General features: G+C 62.4%; 1 protein-coding gene across 1 annotated transcript in view; it reads left to right on the top strand.

Annotated features, from left to right (window-relative positions):
* SH3BP2 (SH3 domain binding protein 2) overlaps window positions 1-10,318 on the top strand; it is a 35,428-nt gene continuing 25,110 nt past the window's right edge. The window contains exon 1 of the mRNA XM_027545232.1: window positions 1-97. The gene's annotated coding sequence lies outside the window, so the exon portion shown is untranslated. The remainder of the gene's footprint in view (window positions 98-10,318) is intronic.

Below are 10,318 nucleotides of genomic sequence, written 5' to 3'. Positions count from 1 at the left end.
CGTGGCTAGCCGCCCGGCGGGCGGGAGCGCCTCGCCGCCGAGCCGGGAGCCGCCGCAGGCACGCAGGGCGCACGGGCTGGGAGCAGAGCCTCGGCAGGTAAGGCACGGCGGCGGGGCCCAGGCGGGCGGGGCGCGATCGCGTCTCCCGGGCTGGCTGGAGACTCCGGGACCGGGGTTCTAGCTAGAGGGCGGGTGGGGGCCGGTCAGCTCCAGCGCGCGCCAGGCCCGGCGGCCGGCGCCACGCTGCCCGAGGAAGCGGGCGAGTTCGGGGTGCGCAGGGTGCACTCTGGAGGCCTAGGAGCCGGGGCCGGGGCGTCGCGTCTGCTCCGAGTCCCCCTCGTTCCTCTGGCCCCCGCTTCCCCAGACTCCAGGGGTTCGCGGTGGGTCCTACCTCCGAAGGCCCCGGGCGGCGAGTTGGCGAACTTTTCGATCCCTTGGCCCGCGCAGCGAAGGGTGGAGAAAAGCTGCCCGCTGGAGCTGACTCACACTGAAGTGTGAGTGACTGATAGCCCCGTGGCTCTGGTGGTGTCTGCGAATCGTATTCTGGGGAACAGCGAGTGTCAGAGAGCTGGGGGTTCAAGACAGCCTTCCTTCCACATGAGGGCCCCTCCCAGCAGCCCTGCTCCCCAGCTCTTTCCTGCTGCTCTGGGCCTCGCCTGCCCCTGGTGAAGTGTTGACAGTGGCTCCCACTGGGCGTGTTGCTGGGCCTGAGCCCGGCAGCAGCGTGCAGGCCCAGGGCCCACCCCCTCTGCCATCCTGTTGGAGCCCCAGTGCCTCACATCCTCTCTCTCTGCCTCAGTTTGCCATCTGTCAACACCCGTGACGTCCGTGCCGGCTGGCCAGGTGGCCATGCTGAGTAAAGAGACACTCCTAAATGGCCCTGGCCTCAGACAAGAGCTCTGTATGGACGAGGGGCATGTGATCTTGCTAATGAGGGGGCTCAGGAAATGTTATCTGCTGTGATGAAGATGATAACATGTGTAGAATTTTTTCAGGACAGTCTGACAGCCAAGGGGGCAGGGCAAATCCTGGAGTCAGGGTAGGTTTCTAGGATTACGTTTAGCCCCGCAGTGAATGAGTGTGACCCTGGATTGGCCTCCTGCTCTCTCTGGCCAAGGCTCCTGAGACTCGAGGAGGGGGCTGGGATCCGATACCTCCTGGCCCTCATCCCACCGTATCCAGCAGTCAGTTGGGCCGGGGGCCAACATGGGGGCTCCAGGATGAGAGCTCTGTCAAATTCCCCTCCCTTCCACTCTATTAGTTGGCTCTGTGCCCCGTGTTGGGGTGCACCCTGGCCAGAGGAGTAGGCAGGACAGAGGAGTAGATGGCCCGTACTGATCCCTGTTAGCCATCTGGAAAAAGGGGCACTGACAGAGGGTCTGCCCTTTTTGGGGAGCCCCTCAGGCCTGCAGAGTCAAGGAGGAGCCCACCAAGGAGGCCAGCTTGGGAGAGAGGAGAGTAGGTGACTCCAAACCTCCCTTGGCCTTTTCTGTTCATGTGGACAGAAGAAAGTGAGGTGCTGAGTCAGCCCCCAGTGTCTCTCCCCCAACATGGAAACCTGCAAGCTTGCAGGCCTGCATGTGGGAGGCCTGGGGTGCACAGAGAGACACAGAGGGGCTGGGTCCTGGCTTCCAATCTGGCTGCCACTCTTTACCAGCTGTGCGGTCTTGGCCAGGAGGCTTCTGTAAAAGTGGGGCAGTGAACCGCTTTCACCGCACAGGTGGCTGTGAAGGTCCAGGGGCTGGTGGTGGTACATGGTTGGTGTCCAGCAACTGTGGGCCAGTGCGGATACTGTCCGCAGCCCTTGGGGCTAGAGAGCAGGGATAGCTGGGCAGCGGCTGCTTGAGAGGGGCGGGGCCTGGAGAGGCCGAGGGCAAAGGGCAGGCTCCAGGTCCCTGCTGCTTGGGTCTCGTGGCAAAGGCCCAAGTCTCTCAGGAGTGGCCAGGATCAGGGAGCCACGTGGGTCCTCCTGGTTTCCGTCCTTGATGCTCTATTGGAGACTCCGAGGGTCAACGACTGGCAGGCCCCGCTCTCCTCTCATTGGCTGGCTCGTTAGGTGACCTCAGTAAGGCCTGGGCATGCACATACGTAGTTCTCTAGGCAGTACCAGGGAGCCTGGCCAAGGGAGGTGAGTGGCAGGTGGCCGGTGAAGGAAGTATTTGCCGTCAGGAGGAGGACTGTCTGAGCCACGAGGGCAGCCATGAAGGTAGGAACAGACCGAGCTAGAGGCTGGTAGTGCAGGGGGTGGCAGACCAGTTTGACCAGAGTGGCTGGTGTGCGTCGGATGTAGTGAGAGTATGGATGAGGGGGTGCATGACCATGCAGAGGGGCCTGGGGGGCAGGTAGAGGGGCGGTCAGGACGCTGAAATCCTACCCACAGGCAGGTGGCCTGTCGTCAGAAGGCCTCTGACTCTCTCCAGTGGTCCTGACCAGTCATCCCCACACGTGGGCTGCCTAAGCTCCAGAGGCAGTGGCTGAAGGGTGGGGAGCGTTCTGGACTCTAGCTTCAGACAGGCAGGCCCAGGAGTGCTGCTCTGCCTGGCCACCTTGCTCCCCATGCTGGGCCTGGGCGCCAGAGGGCAGGCAGGATGATGCCTGGAGAAATGGGGCTGCCTCCCGGCACGGCCAGAAGACCTGTGCCTCCTTCGTGAATAACACTTCCCGACTCCTGTGCTAGAAGGCCCCAGCTCTGGGCCACACGGATGGACTAGGGCTCGGGGGCCAGGCTCCTGAGCTGCCCGCCAACTCCAGGCTCCGTGGGAATGAAGTGCTCAGAGTGGGGAGGGGGCCCCACGGGACTTGAGTCTCCCCACCGCCCTCTTCTCCCTGACAGCAGAGATTCTGAGCTTCCGGCTCTGGGGCCACCTGTAGGTTGACCCCTGCCCATCCCCCCAGGTCAGGAACCACGCTGAGACCTGGGGCTTCTCTCACCCCTGGCCCCAGGCCTCACTGATCCTTGGCCCCTGTGGGCTAGCCACAGTGGGACCCAGTGCCCCTTGCCCTAGAAAGGTGTGGGCCCCGTCACCGAGGTGATGGCCTGAGAGGGGTTGGCAGGGCACCCTCGTGGTGTCCATACCTCTTCCGCCACGGCCATGTTCCGATTCCGAGAAGTGCCCTCTGCTTCCGTGTGAATCAGATGTTCATCGTGTGCTGGCTGAGCCCAGGGTCGGGGCGGCCCACTGCTAAGCACGCCCGTCCCAGGCCGCCGGGTGGGGTGTGTGTGTCTTGCCTGCTGGAGCCTGCAGAGGGAGGGCGGGCCCTGCCCCGAGTCTCCAGGCTGACGGGTGACCGCCCTGAGTGCTGGGACCAGGGTGGGCTCCCCCCACGGCGGGGGGCTGAGCCAGTCCCGGGGAAGACCTCCCTGGGGTGGCTTCTCTGAGCCAGCACGGCTCCTCCCAGGAGGCAGACGAGGAGGGAGGGCGGTGTTCCCAGCGTGGAGCAGCAGCATGTGCTCGTCATGTCTGAGCGCCTCTCTGGACTTGAGCTCCTTCCTCGGGAAAGGGAGGGAAAGCAGTTCTAACTCCGGGAGTCCTCGGGGAACTTAAGTGAGACGCTGCAGAGGAGCCTGCACTGGGAGACGAAGCCCAGACCCAGGGTGGGGCCTCTCCCCCCTACCCCCGACCCTGTGCAGACGCTGCAGCTCCATCTGGGGGCCCTTCCCACCCCCTCCCAGTCTCCCCCACTCCGTGTTGTGATCCAGCCTCGCTCCTCTGTGGCTTTAGAGACCTCCGCGGCCCCTACCCACTGCCCCTGGCCCGGGAGGAGCCAGCCTAACCCCCTTCCCTCACTGCTGGCTGCCCGCTCCCCAGCAAGGTGACGGGAGGTCAGGGGGTAACCTCAGGGCCTGGGATGCCAGGGTAGACCCTGGCTTGACCCTGAAGCCTTAGGAGCCAGGGCGGCACCCACAGTCCACCGAGGGCCCTGGCTGGGAAGCTATGCCACCCCACTCCGAGTCCTGCCCCTGGGGCAGGGGTGGGCCCCCCTCGGAAAGTTGCTGCCCCCCGGGCCTCCCATTCATCCTGGGCGCCCTGTGTACCCAGCCCTGGGCCAGGTGTGGACCGGGAGCAGCTCAGCCCGCCTGGGACTCCCCCACTGCTGCCTCCCTTAGGAGTGGCTTAATAAAAGGCCTAAGTGTCTGTCCTGCCTGGTGCTCAGGGACCCTCCCTGGCCCCCACCCCACCTCCCAGAGCTAGGTGCAGGCCCGCAGCCCATACACTGCTCTCCGTGTTTCCCTGTCTGCTTTTCCTGCTCAGTCCGTTCCTGGTGAAGAACGGGGCCCCACCTGAGTGCCCGTGCCCAGCAATGTCCCCGTGGGCCTGCCGCAGAGGAGGGAAGTCCCCAGTAGAGCAGGCCTGCAGCCCGGGCATGTTTAGCTCCTACTGGGCATCAGAGACACAGGTGCCCTGTCACCCCGAGAGGCCTGTGCTGCCGGGCGGTGAAGCTCCCGATCGGATCACAGAGGGCAGCGTTGCGGGGGTCTTGCTGGGGCCCCTCTGTGTTTCCACCACAGCCCCCGGCTCTGGGCTCCAGCTCCTGTGCCCTCCGCTGTCACCACTCCAGCCGCCTGGATGTAGGGGCCCCCTCAGGGGTTCACACCGGGAGATTGAGGTGAGGGATCGGGGGCCCCTGCCCTAAGTGGAAGGCGTTCTTTCTTCTGTGGCTGTTCCTCCCTGGAGACGTACACTGGGGCCAGGGTTGGAGTCAGGCCGAGCTCCCCTGAGCCACCAGCCACAGGGGGACCTGGTCTTTGTGTCCCAAAGAGCCAGCCCCGCCAGATGGGGCCCTGTAGGAGAGTGGTGGAGAAGGATCCAGATCACCGGACCGGGAGCCCTGCGTGGACAGGTGCAGGGGAGGGAGGCGAACCAGGAGACACCCTGCCCCCTCCTCCCTCACTCCAGCTGCTTCCTCTCCTCCTGTTTGAGGTCAGAAAAGGAAGACTTTTTTTCCCAGGGGTGCAAGCAGCTGGCACTGAGCCGCTAGGCCCCCTGATGGCGAGGCAGCCGCCGGGCTCGGGGAGGGGCCCCGGCCGGCAGGTCTGGGATTCCCTGGCGGGTTTGACCCCAACTGGAAGAGATGGAGTGGCCGTGCCCCAGCTCCTCCGCACAGGATGAGAGGCTCGAAGCTGCTGGGAGTGTAGGGTGGCCGTTGGAGGCTGGGCGGGATCCATGCTGTGAGCTGGATGCAGTAGAGGGGCCCAGGGCCCCCGCGGACCGTGGCCAGCCTCCATGGCCTCCCTGCTGGCCCACCCAGCTGTTCTCGGAGCCCAGGGTGCCTGCGGGGAGAGCCTCAGCCTGCAGTGGGGGGTCACCACCATGTATCCCGCCCTGTCTCGGGGGCTTGTGGGTGATGCACTGCACCCCATGGGCCCTTACCCCAACCCCCTACCTCCTGACCTCTCTAGAATCTCCCCCTACTCTGGGGGACCCCGGCCCGACACTTTGCTGCCTGGCGTGCACCAGGACTGGGGCACCCCTAGTGGGCGGCTGGCTCCTGGCCTCACAGGAGAGCTGCTCGGGGACGGGGGCGGGAGACCCAGGACCCCATCTCATCTGGCTCCAGACCCTGAGCTGCAGCTGCAGAGGAGGCATCCCCGAGCTGAGGGCAGGGTGAGGGAGAGCCCCAGGCTGGCTGCAGGCTTGGTTCTGGCCCTCCTGGGGCCTCAATTCCACTGAGGCTGGTGTCCACTTGTTTAAAATTGGAGCAAGGGACGGAGTCCCCCGCTCCCCACTCCGAGCTCCCCGGCCGTCCTGGGGTTCCTGGCATGGGCCTGGGGAGTTTTGCCAGCAGGGACGTGAGCTCTCCGAGACCAGCAGTCTGTCGTCTTGAGAATGTGAGCAGGAGGGTGAAGCAGTGTGGTCAGCAGTGGCTGGGCCTGCTCTGGGGAAGGAAGAGGATTGAGAAAGAGATACCCGCTCACCCTGCCACCCTAGCAGGCCCTGCCGCAGGCCCGAGGTTCCCCAAGCAGCCAGGCACCCACAGGCAGCTGTTCCAGGCCAAGGCCTTGGGAAGCAGGTGGGACACCGCACACTGGCGGTCTCCACACTGATTTATCCGCTGCCTGAAGGACCCCCGGGGCCCCTCCCCGGGGCTGGGCTCGGGGCTGCGTGTGGGGAGAGCGCAGGCACTGTCCTCGCAGTGGGCAGTCCCTGAGAACCACATAGGAGGTGCCACTGGGGCACCTGAGGTAGGGCCTTTGTGGGTGGGAGCAGGAAGACACAGGCAGGAGGAGCCAGGCCCAGGGCCGCTCTGTGTTTGCAGAGCTCACTCTGGGTCTTGAGACCGCCCTCCCACGCACGCACAAGTACCCCGACTGCGGCAGCAGCCGTAAGGAGGCCTGGGCGCAAGCAGGACATACAGGAGAGCTCGGTGTGCGGTGGGGGTGGACGTCCAGTGGACCCGGGTGAGTCGGTGACCCGCACCGTGGGGCCAGGGGAGGCGGACGTGGTGGGCCTGGGCCTGGGGCAGCATGCCCCCACCCAGGGAGCGCCCCGCCCCCGCCGCCCAGTCCTCTCTTCTGGCTTTTCTGGCCACAGAGGAGTGAGCCCCTTGGCCGTCTCCCCAGGGAGGGAGAGGGTGTCCCTGTGGCACCACGGAGCCATGCCCCTCCCGCACCCAGGACGGGCTGCCCCAGGCGGTGGCAGGTCCCCAGCCAGGAGGAGGTTCGAGGCCGGCCCTCGGGAGCTCTGCTGACCTTCAGGAACCACCTCGCCTCTGGGAGCCTCAGTTGGGCGGAGGCTGGAGGAGAGCGTTTGCCTCGTGCGTGGTGGCCCTGCAGGCAGACGACAGGGCTGGATGGGCACTTGGCCTGTGGGGGTCTGAGGAGGCTCTCCAGGGCTGCTGCACCTGCGGTGGGGGTTGGGGGGTGGGGCTGGACAGAGAGCTCAGGCCCGAGGCTGTGGTGGCTGGGGGCCTTGCCTGGAGCTGCCCACCCCGAGAGGCAGGGCGGGGTCTGGAGTCCCCAGGGAGCAGAGGCCCGCTCCTCCAGCCCTGAGGTCCCCTGAGGGCGCTGCTCCCTGGCCTGACTGGGCCGTCAGGGTGTCCTGGGGTGACCTGACGGCAGGGTGGGGACAGCGGGCGGCGGTCAGGGCAGGCTGTCCTGCTGGAGCACCCCCGGGGCGAGGGCCTTGAAGCCGAGACTTGCCTGCCGGCTGTGGCTGGGACCGCGCTCACGGTGAGGGGCTGGCATCCAGGATCCCGCAGGACCCCTGGCTTGGGGAGGGACAATGTGCAGGAGGGAGAGCCCCCCCCTCGCCCCTGCCCCCTCCTGTCCTGTCTGTCAAGGCTGCTGGAGAGGGAGGGGCCGGGACTGGGCACTTTTCCCGCCAACCCGGGCCCCTGGCCAGACCCTCCCCGCGCTGGGCCTCTGAACAATGGGGCAGTGTCAGCGCTCCTGGGAACCAGCCGGCCCCCAGGCCCCCTGCCGGCCCAGGCCGAGGGGTGAGGAGGGAGGCCAGCGGTGAGTCATCAGCCCCTTGCCCAGCCCTCGGTTCCCCAGCCTCCACCCTGGGGTCCTGGTCGGCTCCTCCTTCTCTTTTGAGCCTCCCCCTTCCCTCTCTGGCTCCCTCCCTTCGGGACATGTTGGCTGTCTCTCTGCCTTGGTCTCTGCCCCAGCCTGGCAGTGGCTGTCGCCTGCCCCATCGTGGGCTGCTCCCCTCTCCCCGCCTGTGAGGGACCCTGGGAAGAAGCCAGGGAGAAGGCCCAACCTAAAAATTGGCGGAGGAATACAAGGTGGACCCCAAGAAGGAAGCGAGGCAACAAAATAAGACACTCTCAAGAGAGTGAGGGTTAACCGACAACATCAAAGAACGGAAAAAAAAAAAAGTATGAAAAATATTAGCATTAGGGATAACAGGATACAAAGAAATGGGTTAAAGCTGTGCTGAAGTGAGAAGGAGACGGGAAGGGCCCTGTGGTATGGACTTGGCCTTGATGGTTCCGGCCTGTGGCAGGGTGGGTGGAAAGCCAAAACCTTGCTGGACGGATGGTGAGCCAGGTTCCTGGGTGGGTGACTGGTCCAGAGAATACCCCCCAAGAGGAGCTCGAGGAGGAGCCGAGATGAGGGCCACACCGCACGCCCCTGGACCCTGACTCCCTGACCTGTGGCAATGCTGCGAGGTACCCAGGAGCCGTGTGGGTCCTGTGGCCCGAGGGAGCCTACCGAGGTGCAAAAGAGCCTAAAGAGATGAGAGAAGCAACGGATGCTACCGGGGAAAAGGCCAGTGTCCCCCTGGGTCTACTGTGGGATGCCCCAGCAGGTGGTTCCCAGCATGGAGGGCTCGTGCACTGCCCTGGCCTGGCCGACAGCAAGTGTCCCTGCGACGAGCCTGTTTTATGGCCGATCTGAAGCCTCCGGCCCTGGCTCCTGCAAGGAGCAGTGGGGCCCATCTCTCTCCTTGGCCCCCGCCAAGCATGCACTTCCTGGTGGCTGTATCCTCACTGAGTCCTCTGTTATCATCTCGCCCTGGGGTTGGGGTCTGGGCTGAGTGGGGCGCCTGCCACCTCGAGGCTCTGGGCCCAGCTCTGGGCCAGGTGGCCCTGGAGGAGCCTGGGAGACCTGCCTCTCTTGGTCCTCAGTTCAGCTCAGTCGCTCAGTCGGGTCCGACTCTTTGCGACCCCATGGACTGCAGCACGCCAGGCCTCCCTGTCCATCACCAGCTCCCGGAGTTTATTCAAACTCATGTCCATTGAGTCGGTGATGACATCCAGCCATCTCATCCTCTGTCATCCCCTTCTCCTCCTGCCTTCAATCTTTCCCAGCATCAGAGTCTTTTCCAATGAGTCAGCTCTTCACATCAGGTGGCCAAAGTATTGGAGCTTCAACTTCAACATCAGTCCTTCCAATGGACATTCAGGACTGATCTCCTTTAGGATGGACTGGTTGGATCTCCTTGCAGTCCAAGGGACTCTCAAGAGTCTTCTCCAACACCACAGTTCAAAAGCATCAATTCTTTGGCGTTCAGCCTTCTTTACAGTCCAACTCTGACATCATACATGACTACTGGAAAAATCATAGCCTTGACTAGACGGACCTTTGTTGGCAAAGTAATGTCTCTGCTTTTTAACTTGCTGATTAGGTTGGTCATAACTTTTCTTCCAAGGAGTAAGTCTCTTTTAATTTCATGGCTGCAATCACCATCTGCAGTGATTTTGGAGCTCCCCAAAATAAAGTCTGGGCTTCCCTGGTGGCTCAGAGGTTAAAACATCTGCCTGCAATGTGGGAGACGTGGGTTCAATCCCTGGGTCGGGAAGATCCCCTGGAGAAGGAAATGGCAACCCACTCCAGTATTCTTGCCTGGAGAATCCCATGGTTGGAGGAGCCTGGTGGGCTACAGTCTATGGGGTCGCAAAGAGTTGGACACGACTGAGTGACTCTACTTACACTTCCAAAATAAAGTCTGCCACTGTTTCTACTGTTTCTCCATCTGTTTGCCATGAAGTGATGGGACAGGATGCCATGATCTTTAGTTTTCTGAATGTTGAGCTTTAAGCTAACTTTTTCACTCTCCTCTTTCATCAAGAGGCTCTTTAGTTCCTCTTCACTTTCTGCCATAAGGGTGGTGTTATCTGCATATCTGAGGTTATTGATATTTCTCACAGCAATATTGATTCCAGCTTGTGCTTCCTCCAGCCCAGCATTTCTCATGATGTACTCTGCATAGAAGTTAAATAAGCAGGGTGACAATATATAGCCTTGACGTACTCCTTTTCCTATTTGGAACCAGTCTGTTGTTCCATGTCCAGTTCTAACTGTTGCTTCCTGACCTGCATACAGGTTTCTCAAGAGGCAGGTCAGGTGGTCTGGTATTCCCATCTCTTCGAGAATTCTCCACAGTTTATTGTGATCCACACAGTCAGAGGCTTTGGCACGGTCAATAAAGCAGAAATAGATGTTTTTCTGGAACTCTCTTGCTTTTTTGATGATCCAGCGGATGTTGGCAATTTGATCTCTGGTTCCTCTGCCTTTTCTAAAAGCAGCTTGAACATCTGGAAGCTCATGGTTCGTGTATTGCTGAAGGCTGGCCTGGAGAATGTTGAGCGTGACTTTGCTGGCGTGTGGGAGAATGTTGAGCGTGACTTTGCTGGCGTGTGGGGGAATGTTGAGCGTGACTTTGCTCGCGTGTGGGAGAATGTTGAGCGTGACTTTGCTGGCGTGTGGGAGAATGTTGAGCGTGACTTTGCTGGCGTGTGGGGAATGTTGAGCGTGACTCTGCTGGCGTGTGGGAGGAGCGCAGTGTGCGGTATCTGAGCGTTCTTCGGTACCTTTGGTCGTCAAGGTGCTCTTATCAGGAAGCCCGTTTGGGGAGGAGTGAAGTGACTT

This window comes from Bos indicus x Bos taurus, chromosome 6 (assembly GCF_003369695.1).
Source record: "Bos indicus x Bos taurus breed Angus x Brahman F1 hybrid chromosome 6, Bos_hybrid_MaternalHap_v2.0, whole genome shotgun sequence".
In the NCBI taxonomy this organism is placed as follows: domain Eukaryota; kingdom Metazoa; phylum Chordata; class Mammalia; order Artiodactyla; family Bovidae; genus Bos; species Bos indicus x Bos taurus.
The sequence above is the reverse complement of the archived record's forward strand: the minus strand, read 5'-3'. Positions and strand labels throughout refer to the sequence as shown.